This window comes from Panthera leo, chromosome D4 (genome assembly GCF_018350215.1).
Source record: "Panthera leo isolate Ple1 chromosome D4, P.leo_Ple1_pat1.1, whole genome shotgun sequence".
In the NCBI taxonomy this organism is placed as follows: Eukaryota; Metazoa; Chordata; class Mammalia; order Carnivora; family Felidae; genus Panthera; species Panthera leo.
This window is the reverse complement of record NC_056691.1, coordinates 50,996,108-51,023,084: the sequence shown is the minus strand read 5'-3', so window position 1 is coordinate 51,023,084 and position 26,977 is coordinate 50,996,108. Positions and strand designations below refer to the sequence as shown.

At 38.8% G+C, this 26,977-nt stretch overlaps 1 protein-coding gene and 1 long non-coding RNA gene across 21 annotated transcripts in view; one reads left to right on the top strand and one right to left on the bottom strand.

Annotated features, from left to right (window-relative positions):
* Positions 1 to 26,977, top strand: part of LINGO2 (leucine rich repeat and Ig domain containing 2) — a 441,629-nt gene that overhangs the window by 392,888 nt on the left and 21,764 nt on the right. The gene's annotated exons all lie outside the window — the stretch shown is intronic.
* On the bottom strand, positions 24,192 to 25,391 carry LOC122205324. Its single transcript, XR_006196004.1, has 2 exons — positions 25,291 to 25,391; positions 24,192 to 24,808 (listed from the first exon to the last, which is right to left on the bottom strand). It is a non-coding gene; the product is annotated as an uncharacterized LOC122205324 (long non-coding RNA).

Below are 26,977 nucleotides of genomic sequence, written 5' to 3'. Positions count from 1 at the left end.
TAAGTGGGGTTATCCTTTTGGAAAGAAAATAATTAAAAGGATATTTTCATAGTCAGGCTTACTGCTTATTTTTGGAGTAGGAATCTGAAGGCTCTATTTGACCAAGGACAATTTCTTTGCTTTTGTCATGCATAGCTCTTTTTGCCTTTCCTGCCTACTTCTTCTACCAATGCAATTGTTTTCAATTCTCCTATAAAGCACTCTCTTAGGTTTCAGTTATTATTGTGCATATCACCATTTGCTGGGTTTTAGACTTCCTTGTGATACAGAATGTAATGCACTGGACAAATTACTCTAGGTTTTACATTTCTTAAATTAAGGAGTTGTTTTAGATGGCATGCCTCTGAGCTTTTTTCCTATCTAAAATCCTTTCTATGTGTAAAAGTCTGTTATTCTATGCTTTATAAGTGATTTTGTTTGAAGCAGGAGTTCCTGGCTTCAAAAAAGGATTTAAATACAAACTAACAGACTAGTGAAATACAAGTTTGTGTGAGTCACAAAAGGACAGATGTCTTGTCTGTTGACTTCATCATCTCCAGCACTTTGGTGCCTAACACATATTAGGTGTTCCGTAAAAAATTGTTATGTGAATGAATGAGTGAATGAAATGAATAAGACTACCTCATTATATGTGGATTAGCTGCTCCCTCAGTTTGTTCAGTCATAAATATTCATCAGGCATTGCTGTTCAGTGTTAGTGGAAGGTATTTCTAAGACATGGAACCATGGAAGTTGATTGTGATAAATTATTTTAGTATTCCTTGATCTACTAGTTAGCTCCTGAACTGGCTGATTCCTTGAAGTTTTCATTTCATACAGGAGGCCCTTAAGAAAGAACACACAGTAGGAAGTGTTCCCTAATAGTGTTTTCATCTTTCCTTGAGAATTCATTGTAGACCTATTGGGGCAAAAGATACTGTGGTTAAAAGGGTTTGTTGGAATTAATATGCATCATCATCAAGTTCCTGATTAAAATTGCATTCCATGGACAACTTGGACTTCCTAATAAAAAAAAATCTTGCTGAGTCTCTGGAGTTGAGCTTGTGTTCTATTTTTTATAGTTCTGATCTAATGCAAGTCATTTTATACAGTTCCATAAATTTTTCATCTTGCTCTCAATGGCAGAATACGAGCTGTATAAATTATTTCAATCCCAAATCATTTGTAAAAGCAATCTCTTGACGATTCTTCCCTCTCATAGCCTTTCTTTATTTTGATCTCCGGTAAGGTGTGTGTGTGTGTGTGTGTGTGTGTGTGTGTTTAATCTTAGGTAAGGATTTCTTCCTTTTAATCCTCAGAAGACCCATGTTTTCTGTGGCTTTTTCCCCCCATTTAAAATTGACTTTGTGATTGTGTTTCAGTTTTGCATTCAGAGTTACTTGTTTTGATTGATAAATGTTTGCAAGAAATATAATCTCCTCTTAAGCTTTTCTCTTCCTTTTTTTTCCTCCCAGAAGGAGCTTTGCATGGGTAGCAAAGCTCTCCTGATAACACTGGAAATAAATCTTAATGTCTTTGCCCTGTGATAGGCCTAGACCTTATCATTCTTCTTCTACCCCAGTGATAATTGCTTATCTGTACATACAGGCCTATTCATATGACTCTGATGCCATGGGGGTTTACATCTCCAGGAAGATAGACAGGAAGTGCAGTCTGCTGAATCCATTCTTAATAGCTTTAATAGAAACCAGACAAAGAAGGGATACTGGGCCAGGTTGACTATCTCAAAATGATAAGACCATCTATGCATTTTGGGATGCTTTCTCATGAAGTCTTTTTTTTTCCTCTGCTCTGAATTGGCTGCCCTGGAGAGGTGAGGATTTGCAAAATGCATTCCTGTCAAAGCTACAATCAAAATAAAAGATTATATATGAAAAAATATATCCAAACTCACTGCCACTTTTACTTTGCTCAGCAACTGAAAAAGGAATCTTAGAAATCACCCAAACATAACACACTCAAAGTAGACAGGCCTACAGCCCAGCAAGACGCTTTGGAGTAGCCACATTCTTTGAATAAAACTTGGGGGGAAAAGTAAAGATTGAACTTTCTACATACAAAATAAATATACCAGTTTGGGACATTGAACTCCAAATGTCCCAAGATATGTGGAGAATTAGATATAGTATATATGCTATGGAGAAGAAGGGAGGAGGGAAACAGAACTAGCAAAAAAAAAAAAAAAAAAAATGGAGGAAGAAGGAGGAAAAAAAGAAGACGTGAGAAAAATTTTGGAATCTAATCTCATTTGTTCTCACATCCTCTCAGAGGATTTGGGAAGCACAGAAATAATTATGTCCACACCAGATCAAGATAAGAAGCCTGGCAACCAAATCACCTAAGATTAAAATGGCTGCTTATGTTCTAAATTTAAAAAATGTCCATGGTGGGCAGAGAACATTCCAGAAAAACAGACAAGTTCTGACATGACTATGAAGGAGGACCACTGAATTGGTATGATCTCAGCTAATCATACCATTTTTAAAATAAAAACCCAATTGAAAGTCACATGCTGTTGGAAAAAAAGTGGTTAAATCTTTCCTTTTTCCAACTTAGGGAAACCACAGTAACCTGCCACTTTCAAAAACACTGCCTATTTATGTGCATAATGGAAAATTCCTCTTCTTGCGTAACAAAGGCAGCCTAACTGCAGGTGTCTAAATAAATGCCTTTCAGGGGTGCCTGGGTGGCTCAGTCAAACTTCCACCTTTGGCACAGGTCACCATCTCACAGTTCCTGGGTTCAAGCTCTGCATTGAGCTCTGCTGACAGCTCAGAGGCCTGGAGCCTGCCTTAGTTTCTGTGTTTCCCTCTGCCTCTGCCCTTCCCCTGCTTATGCTTTGTCTCTGTCTCTGTGTCTCTCTCTCAAAAATAAATAAACATTAAAAATACTTTTTTTCATAAATGTCTTTCATATCGGCCACTATTGAGTATTACTGGGTTTCTTTGTGATTTTATAAATTATGTCAGATGAAAATACAAACCTCTTTCTGGCCTATGAAAGTTTTGCTGTGGGGAAACAACCAAGCTTTAAGAAATGTGATTGTCACATTATAGTCCAAACTTTAATTTTTAACCCACTATGATTATGAGTCAGCAAGTTTTCCTCATCCTGTGTAACTTCCAATTGATTACCAAGAGTTTGGGTAACTTCACATCATCACTTGGAGCTGGGTTTTCTTAGAACCTCACAGGAGTCATTAACATGCCTTTGCACCTCATTCTTTGTCGTTATACTAACTAGACTGTGAGCCTCTTGTGACAATGATTCCATTTCTATTTCTTCTGAATTCAACAGGAATTAGGAATAGATACGATCCACTTGTCCGTTCCTTTTTCTTCCTGTCTGATTTTCCTCTTCTCTGCTAGATACTGTCTGTGCTTTAATTAATTCTTTTCCAAATGGCCCTGCCATTTTCCCTGTGCATAGTACTTCCAGGAGAGTTGCATTAAGATAAGAAAAGCATTTGAATGGAGTCAAAGAGCCCTAATGTTTAGTCAGGTGTCTGCAGCTAAGTAGCAATGAATGTGACACTAGGGAATTCCTTTGAAACCTGTCTGGGCCCCAGTTTTCTTATCTGTGATTTCAGAGGGGTAAACTAGTTGAGCTCTAAAGTTCTTACGCTCTGCTATTCTATCATTTGTAATCATTTCTAAGGTATCTTCTGATTTAGAAATTCTGTAAGTCTATGGCTCTGTTAGATCAGTAGCTGTTCACGACTGCTCTCTGGAGCCCTAGGGGTTGTGTGGAGGTGCCTTGGAGCCTACTTCGGTGTGTGTGGGGCGGGGGAAGCAAGCAGACTGCTTCAATCAGAACAGCTCACTTTGATCTATTTTAGATATTGGTCTTCCTGAATATGATTTCGTTTGAAGAAAGGATTCTATGGTCTCTTAAAGGAGTTTTGAACATCTCTGTACTAGATTAAGAATCTTCCTTTGAAATTGTGTAAAAATAAGTTGATGGTGATTATGGATCCTAAACAGATAATGTCCAAATTAAAGATTGAAAGGCTATGTACTGATCAGCTAATCTAAAACAGTTTATAACACTAATTTGCAATTGTCTTGAAAGTGATATCAGGTTTAAGCACTGCTCAACTAAAAATTAAGTTAAAGTGACATAAGGAGTCTAGGCAGGTGGAAATATGTTTTATATTAATTTTAGGTACTGCACAATGCAGTGGCTCCCAACTGAGAGTCTGGCTAATGTTTCTACTAGGCTATAGTGAAGCATAATTGTAAGAATAGACAGGAGTTATATTCTTTTATGTGTGCTTTCTTGGCAAAATTTTTAAAACTTGTCAACTTTATGGTACTTTCTCTACTTATTAAAATTCTTTAAGTCTCTAAAATACAAAAATGTCAGAACTAGCCCTTATAAAATTTAGCACAGTGTTAGGCATTCAGGTGGTACTCAATAAATGCTTGTCTGATTGAATAGGGTGTCAAGAATGCAGTGATTGTGTTCTAGTCAATAGAGTTAGATACCTGATAAACATGGAATGTTTATCTAAATGTCCTTTGTCTAAAAAGAGGATTTTCTACAATACCTTTATTAAAGAATTCGGCCAAATCCGATTGGCTCAAATTTTTTAACTTTATAATGAATGAGCCAGAAGGAAAATATCTGATCTTCCTTCTCATTTTCTTCTTCTTTATCCTATCCCTTCTGTTAGGCCTGTTCGTACTATTGTTTGCTTCCATGCTATATTGTGTCTATCTTCTGAAGGCTGCCCAGTAAAGCCAACCATCCTTTTTAATGTTGTTTCAGTTAAAAACATATTGCAAGTTAGAAAAATTTGCTTAGACGTTGATTTTTTTGGAATTTTGCCATTCTGTGATTTGAATGCTGCTCCTACTTCTCATATTTTAATATGATCCCTACTCTGTAGCACTTCTTTAGTAAACATGTGGCGTTTAGGCTCTCTTTCACTTACGTCTGATCTCTTCATTGAGCTTATCCTTGTAAGTATCTAAAATCAATATCACATCATTGTTGCATATCTGAGAAAGATGTTTTAGAAAACAATTCAATCCCCTCAAAAGCTCATTTCAAGTACCATAACAACAATTATTTGACATCATGTATAGAGGATCTAATACTGAATGAGAGGAGAATTTTGTCATTTAAAATCTATTCTGCCCTCTAACTGTTTACGTACAATTTCCATTCTATGTTAAATAACATGTACTTAAGAATTCCCAAGTCCTCAGAGTCAGCATCTGCCTCTCTCTCTCTCCTAATGTTCATTTGGACAGTCTGTCTTTTAATGGACTTAGAGATACCATTATCACATACACTGACTTCTCTAACATTTCCAAGGAAGACTTCCAGCATGGCATCCCAGATGCCATGGGCAGCAGGCAGTCCCTGCCAGGGAGACACCAGAGGGAACAGGTCACCCACCATAACTATATTACCTCGAGGACAGAAGTTTAATGGGCATCCTTCATAGAAAATCTACCCCACCCTCATATGCACACCCTCATGCTCTCACAGTTAGGCACCACAATTAAGTGGAAACAGTTAGGGAAATCAAATGTGAATTGCAATTGTGTGCGTGAATACTGCACGCACAGTATAATTTTCTCTTTCCACCGAAGCCTCTCAGCCAGGCATTCATCCATTATCCTTGATGTGCTTTATGCTTTGTGACACTGGCCTTCCTACACCATCTGCTTTCTGTCTTGTTTTGTGTGTGTGTGTGTGTGTGTGTGTGTGTGTGTGTTGTTTTGTTTGTTTGATTTTCAGTCACCATGTGGTCACCAAGGGAGTGAATGCCTTTGTTTCTGATTGCTCTCTAGGCCTGAGGCCATTAAGAGCTTTATCCAAAGTATGGCAGGATACTGGTTTTGGTGTTCTTCTATACAAAGAAGTCCTTCACTTGCCTCTCTTTTTCTTTTCAGACCTTTATTCCTCTTCCTTCTAACTACCCAATCAGTATGTCTGAATAACCTGAGGTCCAGGGCCGAAGGTGTCTTTCCTCCTCTAGATATATTTGAGGTTTGGCTCTATGAACCTTTTCCCTCTTGATTCTGCATTCCTGAGTATGCCTAAATTCTCTACTCTCTATAAGATTTTAACCAGCACAAAAAGTATGTAGGAACTCTGGGCTGACCCTGAAATCTATACCCTCTAGTAGAATCTGAGGTACTCAAGGTATATAAAAATAAATTTCTACCTAAGACGGTCTTTTGAGCTTAGCATATTTTCCACTTATATAGTGTGACAACAAATCACCTCCAAAATGTAGTGGCTTAAAATAATAATTTGTTTTTATTTTTCATGCACTGGTAATTATAGACCTCAAATGGGCAGTACTTGCTTGGGTTCTTGTACACCTTCAGTCAGATGATGGCTGAGACAGAAGTCATCAGAAGGCTCCCTCACAGATGCCTGGGCTGGAATGGCTGAAACAGCTGAGGGCTACATGAAGCTTCTTCACATGGCTAGCTTCAGTTTTTGCATAGCATGGTGGTCTAAGAACACTTAGGCTTCTGACATGGCAGCGGGCCTCCCCAGAGTGGCGTTCTGTAATGCTCAGGTAGAAGCTGAAAAACTTCATATGACCTAGCCTCAGAAGCCACAGCACCATTTTCTTTATATTCTATTGGTCAACGTAATCATTGGCCAGCTCCAATTCAAGTGGGAAGAAGAAAGGACCTTCCCTTTCAAGAGCAGAATGGCCATGTATATGGGGATAAAAGATGTCAAGGCCTTTGTCATCTTGGAGACAAGCTGTCACAGTAGGTATCAAGTAAAGTGTATTTTAAACAAAAAGTAACACATTCTAATTTTTAATAGCAATTTTTTAATTCTAATTTTTAAATCACAGACTTATGTCCACTTTAGAAAAAAAGCTTGTGTAAAGTTATTTCCTGAAATCCGTTCAGAATAAATACCTTGGAAGCCTACACTTTGGAAGGAGTGTCAACTGCTCCACTGAACACAATTTGAGAATGAATGACTTACTTGGTAGCTGGAAAATGACAGCATTAAAAGTAGTATGCAATTTGCTTTAGAACCATTAGAACTTAGAAAACAAATGCTGGCTTTATGAGTAGCTTTCAGACAAGGCAAAAAACAGACCTATTTTACCAAAGACATCTTCATTATGGTTGAACCCAAGCTGGCTTAATTTCTGCCTAGTTCACAGTGCAAACTCATAAAAATATACTGCTTAGCACATAGTAAGTGCACAATAAAAAATAGCTTTAAGTATTCAATTAAATACTAGAGCATCATAGTCTGAGCAGAAACAGTACTTAGTAATGCATTAGAAAAACAACTTTATGTTTTAAGGTAGGAGTCTGACACTCAGCAAGGGGAAGGTTGCTGACCGAAGTCACACAGTTTTAGGAACAGATCCAGAATGGAGTTTATCTGGATTCAGATCCTCTCACTTGATACAAAATGAACCACATCTCAAAGTGCTTAATGACCTGGGAATTTTACCTCAAAATGAATGCCATTATATTGCAGCTGGAGTTTTGCTGAATTCTGCGGAGAACAGCTTGACCCCCAATTAACGAGTGCATGCATGTCTTGAGTGTTTCACATCTGCCAGGTGGGTGTAAATGTGGATAATTAGCCCTGACCTTGGGCAGACTGTGTGGTTCACCCAGTTAAAGATATTGCGGAAAGTTGTCCTGGGCTTTGATTAAATTTGGTGGAAAACCAGCAAAAACCATTATGTGTCAGAAGTAACTTGATGGTTTTGTAAGGAATCTTGCTGACTATAAGTATGTGAATATTACATTCCTCTTTGGGAGATTAAAAATTCAATTTGATATATGCCTACACAAGAGGTGTTTTGAAACCCAAGTCAACTAAAGCAGAAAACAATAGATATGTATGTGTGTGCCATGATAATATAAATCGATCCTTTAAAAAAAATAGGTGTCTATTGAGTTCTTCATATGTTTATGGCCCTGTGCTACTTACTAAGGGTAAGTGGTAAAAGATCAAATTGCCTCTCTTTAAGGAATTCACAATTAAGTGTATGAGTAAAGGCTAGTACACATAAATATTTAGACACTAAGAAACAATTGATTACTAACCTATGCTTAAAGAGGCAGGAGAGAAGAAAGGGGAAAAAATCATCCATTTAGGGTTTGTGTTGACAAGAAAGACTACATAGAAGGAGTATGCACTCCTTTGAGATGCACTTTTAGTGATAAATAGGATATGAACAGGAAGAAGTCAAAGATAATAATGACATATTGTTTATGAAGAACCAAGGATAATCCTTAAATTATCCACAATCCAGCCTCAAAATGCTAGTTACCAAAAAAGAAAAAATCTACGTCTTAACCTGGGATACGTGTGAAATGGAAAAGAAAAAGACGAAAAAGTTACCAAATATGTTGTATAATATTAAAAGAACCCCAAATTCACCTATACTTGAAACATTAGCCCTTTGTCCAGAAAATTAGCAATGCCCATAAATTTAGCATATTGGTCGGTATATCTCTTGCATTATCCATGGTCAAGTGATTAATGCCTTTTATCCAGAGAATTATTGATTCTGTGGTTGGCTTCCTATCTAATGACAACATATTCCAGTTAATAAAAGGAAAATATAGTTCCCATCATTGCCACATGTGGTCTTTTCAGTGGCATTGAGACTGATCCTGACATTGCCTTCATGTTCCTATTACAGGAAGTCTGTCAGGTTTTTGCGCCTTGTCTTAATTAGGCAAGATCTATTTTAGAAAGTGATGCTTCACACAAGGTTCCATTAGCTTAGTTAATGCTTCCTCATTAAATTTTTTATTTATTACAAAAATTAAAGAGAAAGTAAAACAAAAATCAGCCAGAAATCTGCCATATTACCCTATCAACTTCCACTGTCTTTTCATGCCTATCCATATATGGGTCCAGAGTATCAACCCAATGAATTATTTATTCATTTTCACTTTACATTATATCATTAGGCTATTTTATATTGTCACACAAACCTCTATAATTACTAGTTTTCTGTCTGCTTTGATCACTCCTTCCTCTCTTCTCTCATAGCATGCTGTTCTCACCTCTCTTATACTATTTACCCTGTTGTAGAACTGTAGTTTTTAGGGTTATTTTGTTTTGCTTTGCTCTGCTTTTCTTCTTTTCCTTATCTACCCACCATTCCACCAAGAGATCATTTTCCTTTGCCTCTGCTCTAGCAATTTGCACAGGGTATGGTGCAAAGAATAAATGTTGAATAAATTAATGAAGGTTGTATATATTAATCTGAGCCAAAATATCATAATTTAGGTAGCTATTATTTCTGTGGCTGAGATGTGAATGGTTTACTATTTTTTCACCTATCTTTAGCCCTTCCTGAGATTAGGATTCAAATGTTAGAATATATAAGGATCTTAGAAGGTATATAAAGTGAGTGTTGTCAGTAATAGGTTACAGTAAAGGACAGAAGGGGTGTTTGCAATCAAACTAATGGTGAGTTATTTGGGGATACAGCCAACTGTATTATCAGTATTATGTTTTCCAGTAACTCAACAGAAGCAGAAAAGTAATAGAAATCAATCTGAATAACCAGGATGGGGATTTCCCATCACCAGGTTATGGGTTTGACTAGAGATAGCAGTGAAAGTGCATGTATGCTTTTGATAACAACTGGAATCTTGTGATTGAGAGGCAGGTGAAGGAAGACTGGACACAAAGACAATTTTTTTAAATGGAAGATATCTGAGATGACTAGTGGCAAGCATTGAAATACATATTTTAGTATGCTTGCCTGTTCCCCACAAAATAATGCAAATACCTAATAGACTTTCTTGGACAAAAAGAACATAATATGTGTTCCTTAGTGTTTGTCTTCAAAAATGCTCTATAGGAGTCTGGTGAGGTGGGAGAAACAACCAGTGGCAATGTCTGCCAGATGTGAAGTTATATCATCCCTATGTTTGCATAACCACTTAGGAACACTTATGTTCCTAAGTGTATGACATTGCCCTTCATATTGTCTCGTCCTCCCTTTCTGTCTAGATCCTTTCCTGGGCAGCCGATTCCAATGTTCTAAAAATAAAGCTATTCTCACACTGGCATCTGTCCAAACCTGAAAGAAGTACACTATTGTGGTTGCCAGTGAAAAACAATGCAAGTAGAGCCTTGAACTATCTTGTTTTGATTTATCATATGAGCACAGATCTTGAGGGCTTATGGGACAACTTTAGAGGCCATATAGTCCATATGCTTGCTCTGAGGTAAAAAGATCAAACCACAAATGAATCCTCCTGGAGAGAAAAACTACACCCTCTGTAAGCCCTTCAGAGAAAGCTATAGACAAGCTCAATAGGACACCTTAATGTGGAGAAGCCCTTCTGTGTGTGTGTGTGTGTGTGTGTGTGTGTGTTTGCATTTGCGTTGAACCATAGTCCTTATGCAGTGGTGTGAGTACCTGCACATAAATGCTTTGAGGAAGAAAAGCAGAGCTTAGAATAATTAGGGTTTGCATTATTTTTCCTTGATTTTTGATGCTTTGTTAGTTCTTCTGTGTTAAGTATGAGGTTTCCTGGGGTGGCCCTGACCCTTCTGTATTCAGTGAGAACTAAGCTGAGAGAGGCTACTTAGCCATGAAGAGTGGCTCTTTACAACAGTGCCCCCGAACTCTTGGGCTTCTTCAGCAAATCAAAATTAGTTGTCTGTTTTTAGGCACAGTGAGGAAATAGATGCCAGATAGCAGAGTGAGTGCGTGAGGCTTGTTTCCATGACACTCCTAACATCTCATTCCTACAGGGAGCAAGGAGCTTGATGCCTGTTGTCAGAGATCATGTGGTAGAGCAGAGTGGTTAAGCACACAGACTCCGTGTCAGACAGACCTGAGTTCTAATTCTGACTCTTGCACTTACCAGCCTTGTAACATTGGTCAACTTAGTCAACCACTGAATACTTTAATCTCCTCATCTTTGAAATGGGGATATTTCTTCTCACAAGACTGTGATAAGACTCATTGTGATAATATACATAAAGTGCTTAGCATAGTGGGTAGTTATTGCTAGTAATTTTTTCTTTTATAAATGTTCTTCTAACTTAGAAAAAAATTAATGTTTATTTTTTCTTGAGAGAGAAACAGACTGTGTGAGCAGGGGAGAGGCAGAGCAAGAGAGGGAGAGACAGAATCTGAAGCAGGCTCCAGGCTCTATCAGCACAGAGTCCAACATGGGGCTCAAATTCACAAACCATGAGATCATGACCTGCCCGAAGTCGGATGCTTAACTGACTCAGCCACCCAGGTGCTCATCTTCTTTCCTTCTATTGATCTTTTCTAAAATTAGTAGCAATATAGGAGGAACAGATTTAGGGGGAGAACATTAGACTTAAAGTCATAAAACCTAAGTTCAAATCCCAGCTCCACTGCTTTTTTGTGTGAACTTCGTCAACTGATGTTACCTTTTCATGTCTCTATTTCTTCATCTGGCCTAAATGAGAAAAATAACTGTCTCACTGGGGTGAGAACTAAGTGAGACAGTGTGTATGCAAGTGTGCAGATAGTGTTTGACCCATGGTTGTTTGTCCTTTTGTTCTGGTCGTAGGTCTTTGGCTATGTAATGAACATAATGATGATACAATTGCTGCATAAACAATGATGATGCTGGCCTTTCTCAATGATCTCATGTCTGCCCAAAGCATGTTGTCACCCAGTGCCTACCAGAACCTTCCATTAATGGTGTTTCTGTATACATACGCATGCCCACCTCAATCTGTCATTCATTCAGCATGTATTTATTAGAAACACTCTGCATACTTTAAAAATGAGGCAGTGGATAGGACAAAGCTCCCGTCTGAATGGAACTTCTATTCTGTCGGGAAACTACATGATCAAGGTAAATAAACATACAATACAGTTTCAGAGAAGGAGAATGGCTTTGGACACTAATAAATCAGGGTGAGAGCAAAGGATAATAAGAGGACCTTGGATGGGGGCCTGAACTAAGTGAAAGAGCAAGCCATGCAAAAGGCTTTCTGGGAAGGCTTTCCAGGTGGGAGGAAGAGAGATGGCATACGTCTCAAGGTGGGAAAGATCTGGCAAAGTTCAAAGGTATTAATAAAGCTAGCATAGCTGCAGAAGAACGATTAAGGGATGAAGACAAACCTGAATGTTAAAAATATAGGGGCTCCTGGGTGGCTCATTCCATTGGGCGGCTGACTTCGGCTCAGGTCATGATCTCACGGTTGGTGAGTTCAAGCCACACATCGGGCTCTGTGCTGACAGCTCAGAGCCTGAAGCCTGCTTCAGATTCTGTGTCTCCCTCTCTGCTGCTCCCCCACTCTCTGTCTCTTTCTCTTTCTCTCTCAAAAATAAAAAAATAATAATAAAAATATGCAAGAGTCTCTGATGTGTACTTTGGAAACAGTGAGGTTGAAGAGTGACCTGATTGCCTTGGATACTTCATGGAAATGAGAAGGGCAGGTAGGTGAGAGGCAGGGTATGTAGAGGCTGTTGCAGTCTTTGAGGCAAAAGATAATTATGGTTTGAATGAGGGTAGCAGGATGGAAGAAGTGCAAAATAATATCTCAAGTTTTATTATTTTTTAAGATAGCACAGTCAATCCATTTGCTGATGGATTGAATCGGTGTGGGGCAGGGAGGAGGGGAGTGTGAGAAAGAGAGTAATCAGGATAGCTCTTCTTGGTTTTTGCCCAGAGTAACTGGATGCTGGGTGGTGCCATGGACAGAGATGAGAAGAGTTAGAGAAGATGGGGTTTGGTCAGAGGTCAGTTGAATTTGGGTCTTTTTCTTTTGGATAAGAGTCATAAATGAAGTTGGACACCTCATTCCAATATAAATTGAACTTAGTAGCTCCACATGAATTTATGATATTTTTCTAAGACTATAGTCTGAGCAATAGATAATAGCATTCATGTATAAAGCCAAGAGGTTACTTACACATGTAATCTTATTTCTCCCAGGGCCAAATGATTTTTTTTTTTTTTTTGGCATTCAGAGTAAATGGTTTTAAAACAAACATTTTGTTTATTTATTGTAAAAGTCATCTAGAGTTATTATCTCAGCTGTTTGGAGCATGGGACTTTCAAAGCTAAAGTTCAAATTCTAATCTGTACTTAAACCAATTAATTTTTAAAGTGAGAAACTGTTCTGTGACTATAGACATATTTTGCCACCTTGAAAATGTTTATCATTCAAATTCAAAAGTAGTAACTACTTACCAAGAAAATCTAGAGTGACAGAAATTTGGCTTATTTTCTGTCATATCATTTATCCTCATAAATACCCTTTCAGGTGGGCTTTTGAACTCAACTGAGTAGGAGACTGAGATGTAGAAAGGATAATAGGTATGCAAGCTCACAAAACAAGTTAATCCTAAGTGAGATGGTATGAAAAAGTGGCAATTACTACATCCCACCCTCACCCCATAGACAATCTCCCCATGAGTAGTTCTTCCTGAGTCTGAGTTGAGAAAATGATCTGCAGGGAGATTTCTTCATGTCCTTTATCATCTTGGGTGGTGATAGAGCATCCCAAAAAAGGTACCATAGATTTTCTACCTTTGTGTGTATCTCACTCTCTTTAGCTTCTTTCCCTGTAGTCTTCAACATCATCCTGTCACATACTTACCTTTAAAATGTTGATTTTAGAGGCACCTGGGTGGCTCAGTCGGTTAAGCGTCCGACTTCGGCTCAGGTCATGATCTCACAGTTTGTGGGTTCAAGCCCCGCATCAGGCTCTGTGCTGACAGCTCAGAGCCTGGAGCCTGTTTTGGTTCTGTTTCTCCCTCTCTCTCTGCCCCTCCCCTGTTCATGCTCTGTCTCTGTCTCAAGGATAAGTAAACGTTAAAAAAATGATTTTAGAATGTATGATTTTGCATCATTTAGAGAATAGCTTTGGAGCCTTTGGGGAGAAAGTGCTCAAAGAAGAAGCTCTCCTTGCTCCAGTCATGGTCTACTTTCACCTCACTTCCCCTCAGAGTCAGACCTGTATTTCTCTTCTTTCATTTGCATTCTTGTGCTAAACCAGAGAGAGGCCCTCAGCCTTTCTGGCCCATCGTAGGCCCTCAGTAAGTATTGTTGAATGAATGAATGCTACTAAGAAGCCCGACTCCTAACATTCTGGTTAAATTGTGCCCTCACACCCAACACATAGCCTGGGAGTATTAAACTCATTCCTTAATGGCCATGAATGGCTCCCTTCCTCATACCTGCTCTTACATCTACTCCTGCTTCCATGGTCACTGGTACTTCTTCAAAAGTACTCTCCCCCTTTGCCTCAGTCAATCATTTATTAGTGGTTGGTGATTTTATCCCTCTTTTTACTTTTCTGTTTTTGGAGGATGTACTGAAGATTGTGGGGGGAGGGGCAGAGGTGGGACATCACACCAGGCAGTAGGCTGTCTTCTGCTCTTTCCTTCTGTCTTCTCATGCTCTTTCCCTTCTCTCTCTCCCTCTCCCAAATCATGTCCACCCGAAGGCTTATAATAATAATTCTGCCCACACCAGGCCCCTCAGTACCTCAACATCTACCACCCAGCAAAATACTTTCCCCAAAATGCAATTCCCTTTCTCAGAGGAATTTCTGAAAATAACATTGTCTCTCCTCTGTTATAAACATGGTGTGAAAGCTTCCCAGTGGGAAGAAGTTTCTCAAGCTAGAGAGGGAATTGAAAATCCTCAGTTCCAGTCAGTCAATGACAAAAGAACATGTTTAGTTTGATTTTTACTATCAACCTCTCACCACTGCAATTTTTACCTCACTGCTATCTGTTTGCACCTGATATGTTATCTACCTTTCTTCTGCTCTGTTAACTGAAATATTCGGGAAAGTGGTAGGAAACTGCAAGATGATTTTGCATATAAAGACTCTTTTCTCTAAACCACTGGATGAATAGTAAAATAATAAAAGTTGTAAGAGCAATAACAATAATAATAAAGACTAATTGGGGACCATAATTTTTACCAACTGCTATATGCTTTACATTGTGCTCAAGTATTTTTTTTTTTTCACTTCATACCAGTAATACTCCTGATAATACCTGAAAGGCATTATCATCTTTCCAGATGAGGAAACAAAGACTGAGGGAGTTGGTACCATTACAAAAAATTCAAAGATGTACAACTAAGTGTTAAGGTCAGGGTTCAAGCCAAGGACTTTGAGAATCTGATAGCAGTATCTTGTTTGTATCTAAGAACAAGAGGGAAAAACAGGGGTATCGTGACATTTTTTGTTGGATGCATACTGTGAACCATATGCCTGATTCCTTGCCCTATAGCTGCTTAATTATTTTTTTCTAAGAGGAAAATAGGATCACGTTTATTTCCTCATTGCCCCAGCTTTGTTGAGGTATAATTGGTATACCAAAAAACTGCATCTAATTAACATATACAATTTTGTGAGTTTGGACACATGTCTACACTCTTGTTACCGTCATCACAACTCAGGTACTAAATATTTCCATCACCTCCAGAAGTTTTCTTCTGTCCTTTTGTTCTTTGTTTTGTGTTAAGAACACTTACTTGGAGACCTACTCTCTTCACAAATGTTTAAGTACACAATAATTTACTGTTAACTATAGGTACTATCTTGTACGGCAGATTGCTGGGAACTTACTCATCCTGTATAGCTGTAAACTTTGCAATACTATTTTGACTAACTAAAATTATCACATATTCACATCAAAGCACATTCAGAACCAAAGAGTGGGAGAAAAATAAATCCATGTTGTATACACATGATGCACATAGCTGATGTGTTGTGACACCCATCTTGAGGAGTGAGAAGCTACAGTTAGACACGCCCTCTCTTCCCATTCAGAAAGAATGTCCTAACAGTTCTGTTGTCTCATTTCCATGTATTTATATCACACCTAAACTGTCAAACTAAAATAATTCAGAGTCAAGACACACATGTGCCGAATTTCTCTTTTTAAACAGAAATTCTTACTTCAGTTAAACTTCTCCCCCCAAACACCATTGTTTACAGCTTTTATTTTATAATTAAATACCCTATTCTCTTCTCCTCAACATCTACTGTGATAATTATAACTTGAGCAAGTCATTTAAGCTAAGTCTTTCCCCAATTGTAAAATGGGAATTCTACTAAAACCACAACATGGGGTGTTGCAGTGACTTTAAAAAGTAAAAGAGGATGAATATAAACTAATAGATCTCAGTACATGCCAATCTCCTCCCCTCCTCTGTTTCTAGAATGTAACATTTTAAAGGGTAAGAGCTAGCCATGATCTCTGCTTCAGAGTTCGAAGCACATAAAGTAGATTAAATATTACGCTGATTTTGTCAGTGTCCTCGAATTCCATCTCCTCAGCCCAGAAAAGACCAAAGCTCTTTCTGTATTTTCCCCAGACCTCAATCTAGAGAGACCAAAGCTCAGGCCTATTGACTGCTAGTTTCAGCCACCAGGTGGCATAATAATGAAAGAATAGACTGTAAGATATCTTCCTTCTAACTCGGAGCTTTGAAGAAGTGTTGAAGTAGGTATTTGTACTTAACAAGACAAATGTTCAGAAGATCCGATTCCATTTGCTGATACCATTTCCCCTGGTAGATTTCAGCCAGTTGTGCTACAGCTCATTGCTCACCTATTAAAGCCTGGTTGGTTCTCACATCCAAGATGCATTGGGAAGGTCCACATGTAGCCTTCCACTGCTAATACGATTAAGCCAGCAGTTGCTGTAAGGTTCATAAACCTGTGACCCTCATGGATCAATTTCAGAGCAGTATTGTACTTAAATGAACATAGTTCCAGCAACCAAGAATAATTTTAAAACAACTCAAACTAGCATGATTCTATATCATAAAGGGGACAGGAAATCCCCCAGCAATAAATTTTAAAATCTCTGTAGATTCTTCCCAATCCACTGCCCCACACAACTACAGCTCCCCTTCCCAGACCTGCGAAAACTCCCACAGCCCTTGGTTTTGTTTTCTCCTATTTCCCTCTCTCCTGTCCCCTTTTCTATCAGTTACCCCTGCAGAGCCCAGCAACTGGCCCAAACTACACCCATCTGGGGCAGAGGAGGGACGGAGAAGGGAGGTTCTGATGCAGACCTTGCCAGAAATCTCTAGTGCGTAAGAAGAGAAAAAAAAAAATCTGAGAACACTCTACAATTAATCACTTATAGTTCTTTATAAATTGGATTAAAGCCCTTTGTCAGATACATATTTGCAAAAATATATCCAGTCTGTGGCTTATCTTAACTATTTATTTTTTTTCAAAGAGCAGTCATTTCTAGTCTTGGGGAAAAAAAAAAAGAGGACATTGGCAATGAAAAGCAAACCCTAGCAGAATGTGAACACAAATTAATTACCTATATCTCAGCATATTGTAGCCAAATTTAAGTAAATTCAGCGAGCTCTGCTACAAATTGCAGAAGGGATAATGAAATCCAGGCATGGAAAGCACAGAATAGGAGTCTGAAGGGTTCATTCCAGTGTTTGTGGTGACTCCAGTTAGCCTATGAACTTTCAAAGGGGACTTTACCTCTCTGAATCTTCATTTGCTCCCTTTTATTGATATGGAAACCAAGGCTTTTCTTAGATGAATGACTGACCTAAGGCCACAAGCTACCAGCAAAGCAGGAGAGCCCCAGGGAATGCAAGAACCAGATCCTTCTATGCTTCTTTAGCTCCCCTACCTACCTTACAGGGCTTGGCACAGTAGTAAGCACTCCATGACTTGGGGATGGATGCCAGACTTGAACTCAGTTTTGTAAACCCTGAGTTAACCTGGGACCTATCCCACTTTGTACATCACCTCCTCATGGTGCCTCTTTTCTGCTGAGGTTGCACCTGCGTTGGACAAATGAGGAGCACTTCTGGTCCTTGCACTTAGGGTGCAGAATACCAGTCTTCACCTGTTTCATGGTTTTGATGACAGTGTCTCTATTAATAAATATTGAGTTAGCACTTGGACTTACAGAGCCTCTGAGTTGCACATATTTTCCATAAGTAGGCGGCAAAAAAAAATTGTTCCCACTGCTCTGAAATTATTTCCTCATTTTTCTGAGACATAAAATCACATATTCATACACTTATTGCTAGCATCATGATTTATGAAGACATTTCAAGAATTGCTTGGATTTAATTAGAAATTGTTATTTTCAAGTGTTATGTTTTTTTAAGTGTCCCATCCATTGTGGGATGGAGTCGGTAACAGAGGAGAACAAAGTAGGGAAGACACAATGTAGATTGTGCGCTGCATCCACAACTGATTCATGCCATGGGTATGGCACTTTACAGTTTACATAATGCCCTTGTGTTCTGATTAACTCCTCTCATCTGTCACACGGGGTTGATATTATTAACCACAGCATATAGATAGGAAACTGAAGATGAGCATCATTTAAGTGACTCCTCCAAGATCACAGAGCTGGGTTTGAGATTCACATCTATGGTCTCTGCTCTCAGAACAAATCTTGAGCCAGGATAGTAGCATAGTTAAGAATGCGTCCTTTATACCTGGACTGCTTAGTATTAACATCCCCATTTTGCCCTTTATCAGCCTGGCGAGCAAAATAAGGCAAGTCACCTAACCTTTTCATGCCTCCATTTCCCATTCTCAAAGCAGGAAGAAAATGGAACCTACCATAATTGAGTTAATGCTTGTAATGTTCCTATGACAGAACTGACCGGCAGGCAGCACTGAATTGAGTGTGTGTGTGCATCTGGGCCTGTGGGTGTACATGGGCATGCGTGTGTGTGTCCATTTGCATGCCAGTGTGTGTTTTCACTGGTTTGAACTGTTGCTCACGTTTCTGGAAATCTCTCACACATTAGTTCCTTAAGTACGTTTCATTTCCTTTATACCAAAGAGCTGATTCCTAACAGTGGCCTAATTATGAATTATGTGTAGTATATTCATGAGGAGATTGTGAATATGCATCAGACCACGCATTTGGGAACAGGGTCCCAATGTGCAGAAGAGAAATAGAGAAAAAACTCTGACCTCTAGTGTGATCTTCATTAAGACGCTTCTCAGAGTGAATTGCCACAGTAACCCCGCAGCCCACAGCACATAACACAAGCTATAATTTAAAATTTCATGCAGGAAGGAAAAGTTAGAGTTCTCACAAAGAGTCTGTAGATCAAACACAAGATGAGAACTAAGTGTCTTCCCAGTGTATCAAGCATGGAAACAGGCGGTGTGGCTTTTGAGTTCCTTCCTAGTCAATTTTATTGATTAAACTTCATGCTATCTAACGTGCTGCATGTGGCTTGGATGTCTAAAACCGGCTTTTGAACAAAGTGAGGAGACTCAATCCAAACAGTCAGGGAGTAAAAATACTGTGCAGAATTCTGTTGTATTTGCTTTATAGCCTCTAAAAACCAAGGGACCAAACTGAATTGCAGAAGGTGGTGGGGTCGCGTGTGCTAAATTCTATCACTTGACCTGGAGGCAGCATGCTGACTGGTTGGTCCTCCACTAATCTAGATGGACATGAAGCTCTGCTCTCTAAACGAGGCAGGAGCCGCAGCCCCAAGGCCTTCCCCTCCCGGGTGGGTTGAGTCAACTCCTAAGCTCACTGTCTGGGCACATTTCCTGTCAGCGTCATCATTCAACCTTCCCCATCTTCTACACTCAAATAAGGGCCGGCTACAAAATTACCCTCCTCCTGCCTCCGGGAGATGGTGTGGGGTTACAGAAATAACATGAACTTCTGGGTCAGAGAAAACCTGGACTCTCTGAGTCCTTGTTTTCCTTTTGATTTCTTGTGTGATAAAGGGCAGGACACTTAACTTTGCTCTGCCTCAATTTCCTTATCTGTAAATGGAGATAATATTGCCTTACAACTTTGTTAGGAGGATTAAGTGAGATATAAACGGGAAAGTGTTTAGCACATACCAGGTACTTACATGTTAGTTCAGAGAGAGAGGGAGGGGGAAGAGGAAGAGAAACAGAAGGCAAGTAGTATTAACTGGCTTTTAAAGGGAACTTCTGGAAATATACAGATGGGTGTCTGACTTGTTAATAAAATTTTAATTTGACTGAGATCAATGAAAAGCTCCATGTGTTGACTACAAATACATACTCATCAGCAATTTCAAGGCGAATCTATCAGGGTTATTTCCTTTCATTAAAGAGCAATATAAATATTGATCAACTCTCCTAATTGACCTGTGGTTTGCTTTCATACATTAAACTTCTGTTCTGCACTGAGGGCACAAATCTCCCAATTACCTTTAGTTCATAATTCATTATGTCACATTAGAAGCTAAACAGAAACACAGAGTCCTCATCAAGAAAATAGCACTTCAGGATCCTTTTGCCTTCTGCATTCCCCGCCCCCCCATCCCCCATCCCCACCCCCACCTGCCTAAGCCTCTTCCCAGATGACATGGGCCAGGGCTAAGGGAATATCTTCAGCCACCCCAAGTAGGCCAACTTCTTATATGTGAAATTAAAGCAACTGTATGGCAAGGCCAAGAAGCAGCCCCATCACACAGGATGAGAGATGAGAAACACACCGGCTAATGAAAAACAAACATTAGGCTTGAGGACACAAGGAGGGCTGGAAAAATGCCAAGGCAAACATCTGCTGTTTCACAAAGATGGCTAAAGGCACGCTAATCATCTTGTCGATGGCGGTCAAAACATTGAAGATACTTTCTTGAAAGGCAATGGCAATATGTTCTGTCTCCTGAACTCAGAGGGAAACGAAATAATGTGCAACCCTGGGTGGTCAGAATGCTGAACAGTGTGCCTCCAGTGGCTATGTCCTGCACCATCTTGCTAGAAAAGCAGTTCACTTTGAGGGCCTCAGATTTAACCTGCAACATGGATTATTCATAAATTTTCTTGTGAGTTCATTTCCAGGGGAATTAGTGAGCGGTGGCATAAAAAGGTACTTGGCATGTTGCAGGTTTGAGGACATTACAGCTAGAGCCAGGCCTTTGTCTTCCTCAGTGTCAAAGGAAGAGATAATAAAGGAACACATTATTTTCTTCCTCCTGACTAGACAGGGATCCTTCCTTTGCACCTTGGCATTTTGGTATCAAGACAAAATTCATGTTACCCACTGAAGGAGAAGCGAAAGCACTCAGAATATCTGTTGATGGAGAAAGGAACTACATACCCCAGGCTCCGGCCCCTTCGTATGTCAACACAGGATGGGAGGTGGAATCCGGCAGCCTTAATTAGTGAAGTGGCAATTACGACACAGCAGAGATGTGATCCCTCCTTTGAGGAGCCACATTTTCATGACCATAAAACAACACTGATTTTCATCCGTTCTCAGGTACATGAAGGGTTTGGTTTCTTAAATCTAGAAGGGGTTGCTTTTAGGATTTTTTTTCCTTTGTAAGCCTTTGTCCTTCAATATGTGATAACAGAAGTTTTTAATGTTATATAACCAGGAGATGTTTCATTTTATTACTGCCATTAATATCAAAGGGTCACAGCAGAATACTCTTCCAAATATTTGTGGTGAGGTGCAGACATGAGCTAGAGGGGAAGTAAAGGCAAGATTCTGCTTTATGTGAACATTATATATTTTAATGTACCTCTACTCTATTTTCTCTTGTCATTTAGGTAGATTACTAACAGAAGGGGACTATAAAACAATATAAAACAAAATTCACAAGGCAATTTAGAAATTACTTAGTTGATATTATCATTTTAAAATGCATATTTACACATAAGTCTGTAATAGTGAAGACCAACCAATTTTATTTCTTCAAATCATAAATAAAAGACACACTAAGTGACTACCCCCAAGATCACCAAGTAAAACAGAGGCCAGGGGTATACCCAGCCATAAGTCTTCCCCCTCACTGCTTTTCTTTCCGTAATGTGAAACTTACAAGAAACCAAAATAGGACATATGGATGAGTGACCAAGGGACAGTAAGATGAAGCAAAGATGGCAAATCCTGGCACTGCTGATCAATCTGATTCTCCTTGTTGCTGATTTCACACACTCAGCCTCTGAAGCCATCTCAACCCAGTGCTGCATCTAGCCACTCCCACAGATTAGTGAAGTGAATTCACAATGTGAAGTGAATTTCCTCTCTCTGGTTCAGCAGTTGAGTGCATGGAGTTTAGAACAGGATTGACCAATGTTCAAGTTCCAGTTCTACCACTTACCACTTGCCAGTTCTACCACTTACATGAGCTTGAGCAAATGACTTAATTTCTCTCAGCTTTGTGTTCTTCTATAAAATAGAAATACTGCCATTTTTCTCTTAGGGGAGTTCGATGATGTAGAAAGTGCTAAGCACAGTATGTGGCATACAGTAAGCTCTCAATGATATTGATTACAAATCCAAAAGAACTACTTCTCTGTATTTTCCAGCTTTCAACTTTGCATCACTAGGTTTAGTAAAAGGTGTGCAGGAGAGTTCTACAGAGCTACCTGGTGGTGCCTTAGGCTTTGCTGCTACATGTTATATTAAAGAAAATTATATATCAGTCACGGAGACACTTTATTAAATAAAATCTAGCTGCTAGGACCTGCTAAGTCCACTTTCAGCCACATGTTCAGTGTCCCTCTAAAGGTATCTGTTACACTGAACTGCAGTTCAGCTAAAGATGGCTCATTTAGAGTCTAAAGAAGCCTGAAAAGTTTTTAGAATGCAGGATGGAATCATTACTAAAGCTAAATCTGGAGATGAAGCATTCTTACATCCCATCCCAGGAGCAAAGGGTGCAAGGCACAAAGAACACACACAGGGTAGCCAGGTCTGATGGGTACTTTTATTAGCTGTTCTTTCCAGTGACACTATCCAGGAAGAGCAAGCTAAAAGCAGTCAAGCACACACTCCACTGAAACAAAAATGATGTTTTCATAGAAGCCTACTGGGGCTTGTTTGCACAGCCTGAATCTGGGGCAAACAGCTTGCTGCATCTCTTAATGCCTAGTCTCAGCACTTAGTTAATTTGGGATCTATTTCTTGCCTATTAAAAATAAAAACAGTTGCATTCACTCTTCAGCATGAATTGTTTTCTGGAAAGCATTGTGGCAATGTGAGATTGTTAGGCAGTTGTATTAGACAGTGACATATTCAGGCTCCCCTGTGATGGGGAGGGGCACATTTCAGATAATCACTTTAAATATTTCACTAACACAGTAGTAAATATTTAAAAAGTGTATAGTGATAATGCTGTTTATCATACTCATTCCTTTATTTCCAAGAAAGCTTGTCTTCTGAGGATATGCAGTCAAAAGCTCTCCCTAGAATATCATCACTTGTAATGGATGCTCCTATATAGTTTATTTTTGTTTATACTAGCAGCCGGGGAGTCATGGCAACCGGGGGAAGTACAAAAGCAAAAAAAAATAATTATCATTGAGGAGATAAGGGGAAGCCACCGAAAAAACACTGCTCGGCACCCGTGGAGCTTTCTACCTACTAAAGTAATGAATTAGTCATCCAGAAGGGTATGAATGTTCCCAGCAGCAGAAGCTTGCCCTGTTGTCCAGGAAGGTTTAATTGTCAGGTTCTTACCAGTAGGAGTGACGGTGAAGTGCCTCCTTCTGCCGTGGTGTGATGCTACCATCTTTTCTCCCTTTGGGTCCAACGCGTTTTGAAAATGCAGACAAAGTCCAAATTTTATCCTAATGCCTAGCGACTCTTCCATGAATATTGCATAATTATTGAAAGATAGTATCTTATGAATTTGAAGGTATTTGCTTACAGGTTTGTTTGTTTGTTTGTTTGTTTTTTTTTTCATTTACATAGAAAGTCACTTGGAACAGGCATCTTTGTTAGTGCCTTAGTGGGATCTTCTCATGGGATTTCTCAGAGATTTATGTGTTTGGAACCAAACTTAGATCAAAAAAAGTATACAGAAGGTTCTGTAAAGTATCATGGGAGTGATGGATCTCATAGTATATTACTGTCACACAAATAATTCTTTCCCAGCTAGCCTGCCTGCTGCCCTAGTGCGTACTCACCTGGGAACTCTATAAAGGGTACAAAATTTAAATTTGTACCTTCCTACAACCTAGCGAATTTCCTTCCTACCACTTCATCCCTTAAAAAAAAATGAAAGTAAAGTTTTAAATAGTCTCCTTTTAGAAAGAAGGGTCCATGTTTGCAGTCGGTGAAAGTAGAGATGATAGAGCCAGAAGTATTACTAGTCTGTGAAATCAGGCACATTTCCAAAGGGCTCTGAGAATCTGTGTCTCCTGTGTCTAGAGGTGACTCAGTTCCTCCCTCACAGAGGTGATGAGTAAATGTGATGATACACGGAAAGAACCCAGCACAACTTCTGGCATATACATTATAGTTATTCTTTTATTATCACGGAGTTTTCTTAATCCAGGCCATTTGGTCTCAAAAACTATTCTCTGGAAAAGCAAACATGGGACCTACCTCAGCTGAAAAGAGTAGTTTAATTTGCATCATGAGGCAACAGCTCGATTGCAAGGAAGAAAGGACTCTCCTTCGAAACTGGAGAATTTAATGGCTCGTGAGAATGAGTTCACTTTCCATCCCAGAAAACTGACTTCCAGGCAGAGATGTCGAGGAGTGTGTCCTGACTGAGGAGGCCCAGCAGCTTCCATGTAGTACTCAGATGTCGGCTTCTCTGCTGTAGCAAAGGGCAGAGAGGTGAAAGGCCTGTGTGCCAGGAAGTAAAAGCACCTTGCCTGTATTTTATTTCATTGCTCAAGCCATCACTTCATTTACTTCCATCTTATGTTTGGGCAGGTTCACATGTGGCAATTTTACAGCTTGTGGGAAGCTAATTAATAATAATTCAGATAAAGCAAATGCTTTTCTTTTGGCAAGGGCACTGTAGATCAATTTAAGTCAAATATGTCCAGTGCTGTTGGAATAATAAACTCTTTCATAGTATTAGAGATACTATAAAATCCACAGACTGTGTACAACCTGAATGGGATTAAAGACAGGTAATTAATCTTCTCTGCATTTTCTTATCAGGGAAAATAGATTTTTAGACGGAAGTTTTGTACAATTTTTAAATTATTTAGAAACTCGTGTCCCATTTTTCCTATAAGAGATTTCTGTCCCAACTAGATTCTAAATGTTATTAAAATGTCAAAAATGTGCCATCAATCAATGCCAGATTAAATTACCTTTTACATTAATTTTGTACTTTAGAAATTGTGTCAGAATTAGATCTATTCTCATTTGACCCAGTGATGTTCATAGAGCAGTTGTTAATGTCCCCATTTGATAGATAAGGAAACTCCGGGACAGAAAAGGTAAGGGTCTTACCAAGTTATGCAGTTAGTGGCAGGGCTAGATTAGAACCCATGTTTCCTATCTCATAGTCCCAATAATATCCCATCACACATAAAGCCTTTCTAAGTGATACAAGCCATAATAATGGTTTCCATCAATCCACATACAGAGAAGTCTCCTTTTGTCCTTTGGTCTAGTGAAGAGAGCAATTCATGAAACATCAAGCAATCAGCACAGGGTAGGTTTCTGCCTGTCTATTACCATGATAACCAAGGCAACTAAACTACATGAAGATTCTGAAAATCTATCACAAGGATTCTGATTGGGCAGGTTCTATTCTGGGTTCTAATTTAGTATGTTATGGGTAAAACCCAAACATCTCACTATATATTAAATTATATATAAATGTTATATATATATATATATATATATATATATAATATTATATGTATAATTATTAAATTCTATATTAAATTATATATAATATACATTAAATTATTAAAGTATATATAAATTAGATTATTTTAAATTATATTAAGTTAAATTAATATTACATTATATATATAATTTAAATTATATATGAAATTATATATTTTATATAATTTAAATTATATATATAATGTACTATATATAAATTTATATTTATTACATATATTTATAATGATATGTCTTATTAACTTCAATATTTAATATTTAAATTGTGTATCCTTTATAATTCAAAAGAGACAAGAATAGACAAAAATTTTTCTTTCCTTCCTCTGCCTCTCATCTACCCAATTTCTGTCCCTGGAACCAATATCATCTTGGTATTCTTCTAGAGCTATTTTATTAACATACCGTGCAAAGACATAGTTAAAAAAACAAATTATGAGAAAATATTTAAAAATTTTTAATGCTTATTTTTGAGAGAGAGACAGAGTGTGAGTAAGGGAAGGGGCAGAGAGAAAGGGAGACACAGAATCCAAAGCAGGCTCCAGGCTCTGAGCTGTCAGCACAGAGCCTGTCACGGGCCTCCAACACACAGACCATGAGATCATGACCTGAGCCGAAGTTTGAGGCTTACCCAACTGAGCCACCCAGATGCCCCAATATTTTCACATAATTTGGCTCATTTTAAGCAAGTTCCACCAATGATTCCAGTGCAGGTAGTCTTCAGCTGATCAGTCAACTCCTCTGGAAAGAATACTGATGCTTCTAGAACACAGAAATCCCTTGTGGGAAGCTCAAACAGTCCACTTCACACTTGAGTGTGTATTGGAATGAACTACAGGGCTTGGACACAGATTGCTGGCTCCTCTGCTTGGAGAATCAGCCATCCAAAGCAGTATTTATGAAGTTCTACACTCATAACTTAAGTTCCTTTCAAAATAAAACCTGAAATGGACATAAAAACAGCAGTATTTGTGGTCCTTACTAGGTTGCAGGGACTGTTTCAACCACTTAAATATACTAACTTGTTTTAAGCTTGCAATAGTTACATGAGGGAGATACTATTATCCCAGTTTACTGAGGGGAAATTGAGGCAGACAGGTTTAGTAACTTCCCCAACTTCATTCATTCAGGTGGTTAGTGAGAGAACCAATCAAACCCCAGAACCACCAGTCTGTGCTGTCTTCCAGTCCTCAAGACAAAGCCTCACAGCCACTTGCTTACAAATCCTCAGCACCAAATTTGATTGAGAGCCTCTCACTTACCACATAGCTCCCAGATGTAAAATGTAGTAACACAAAAGATAAATATGTGCTTTTTTTTTTGACAGAAGGAATTTTCATTTTAACACATGCAAATAAAATTCCTTTTGTTAGTTTCTGCTGTAATGAATTTGAGAAATTCACAAATTAGTTGCAGCTGTAT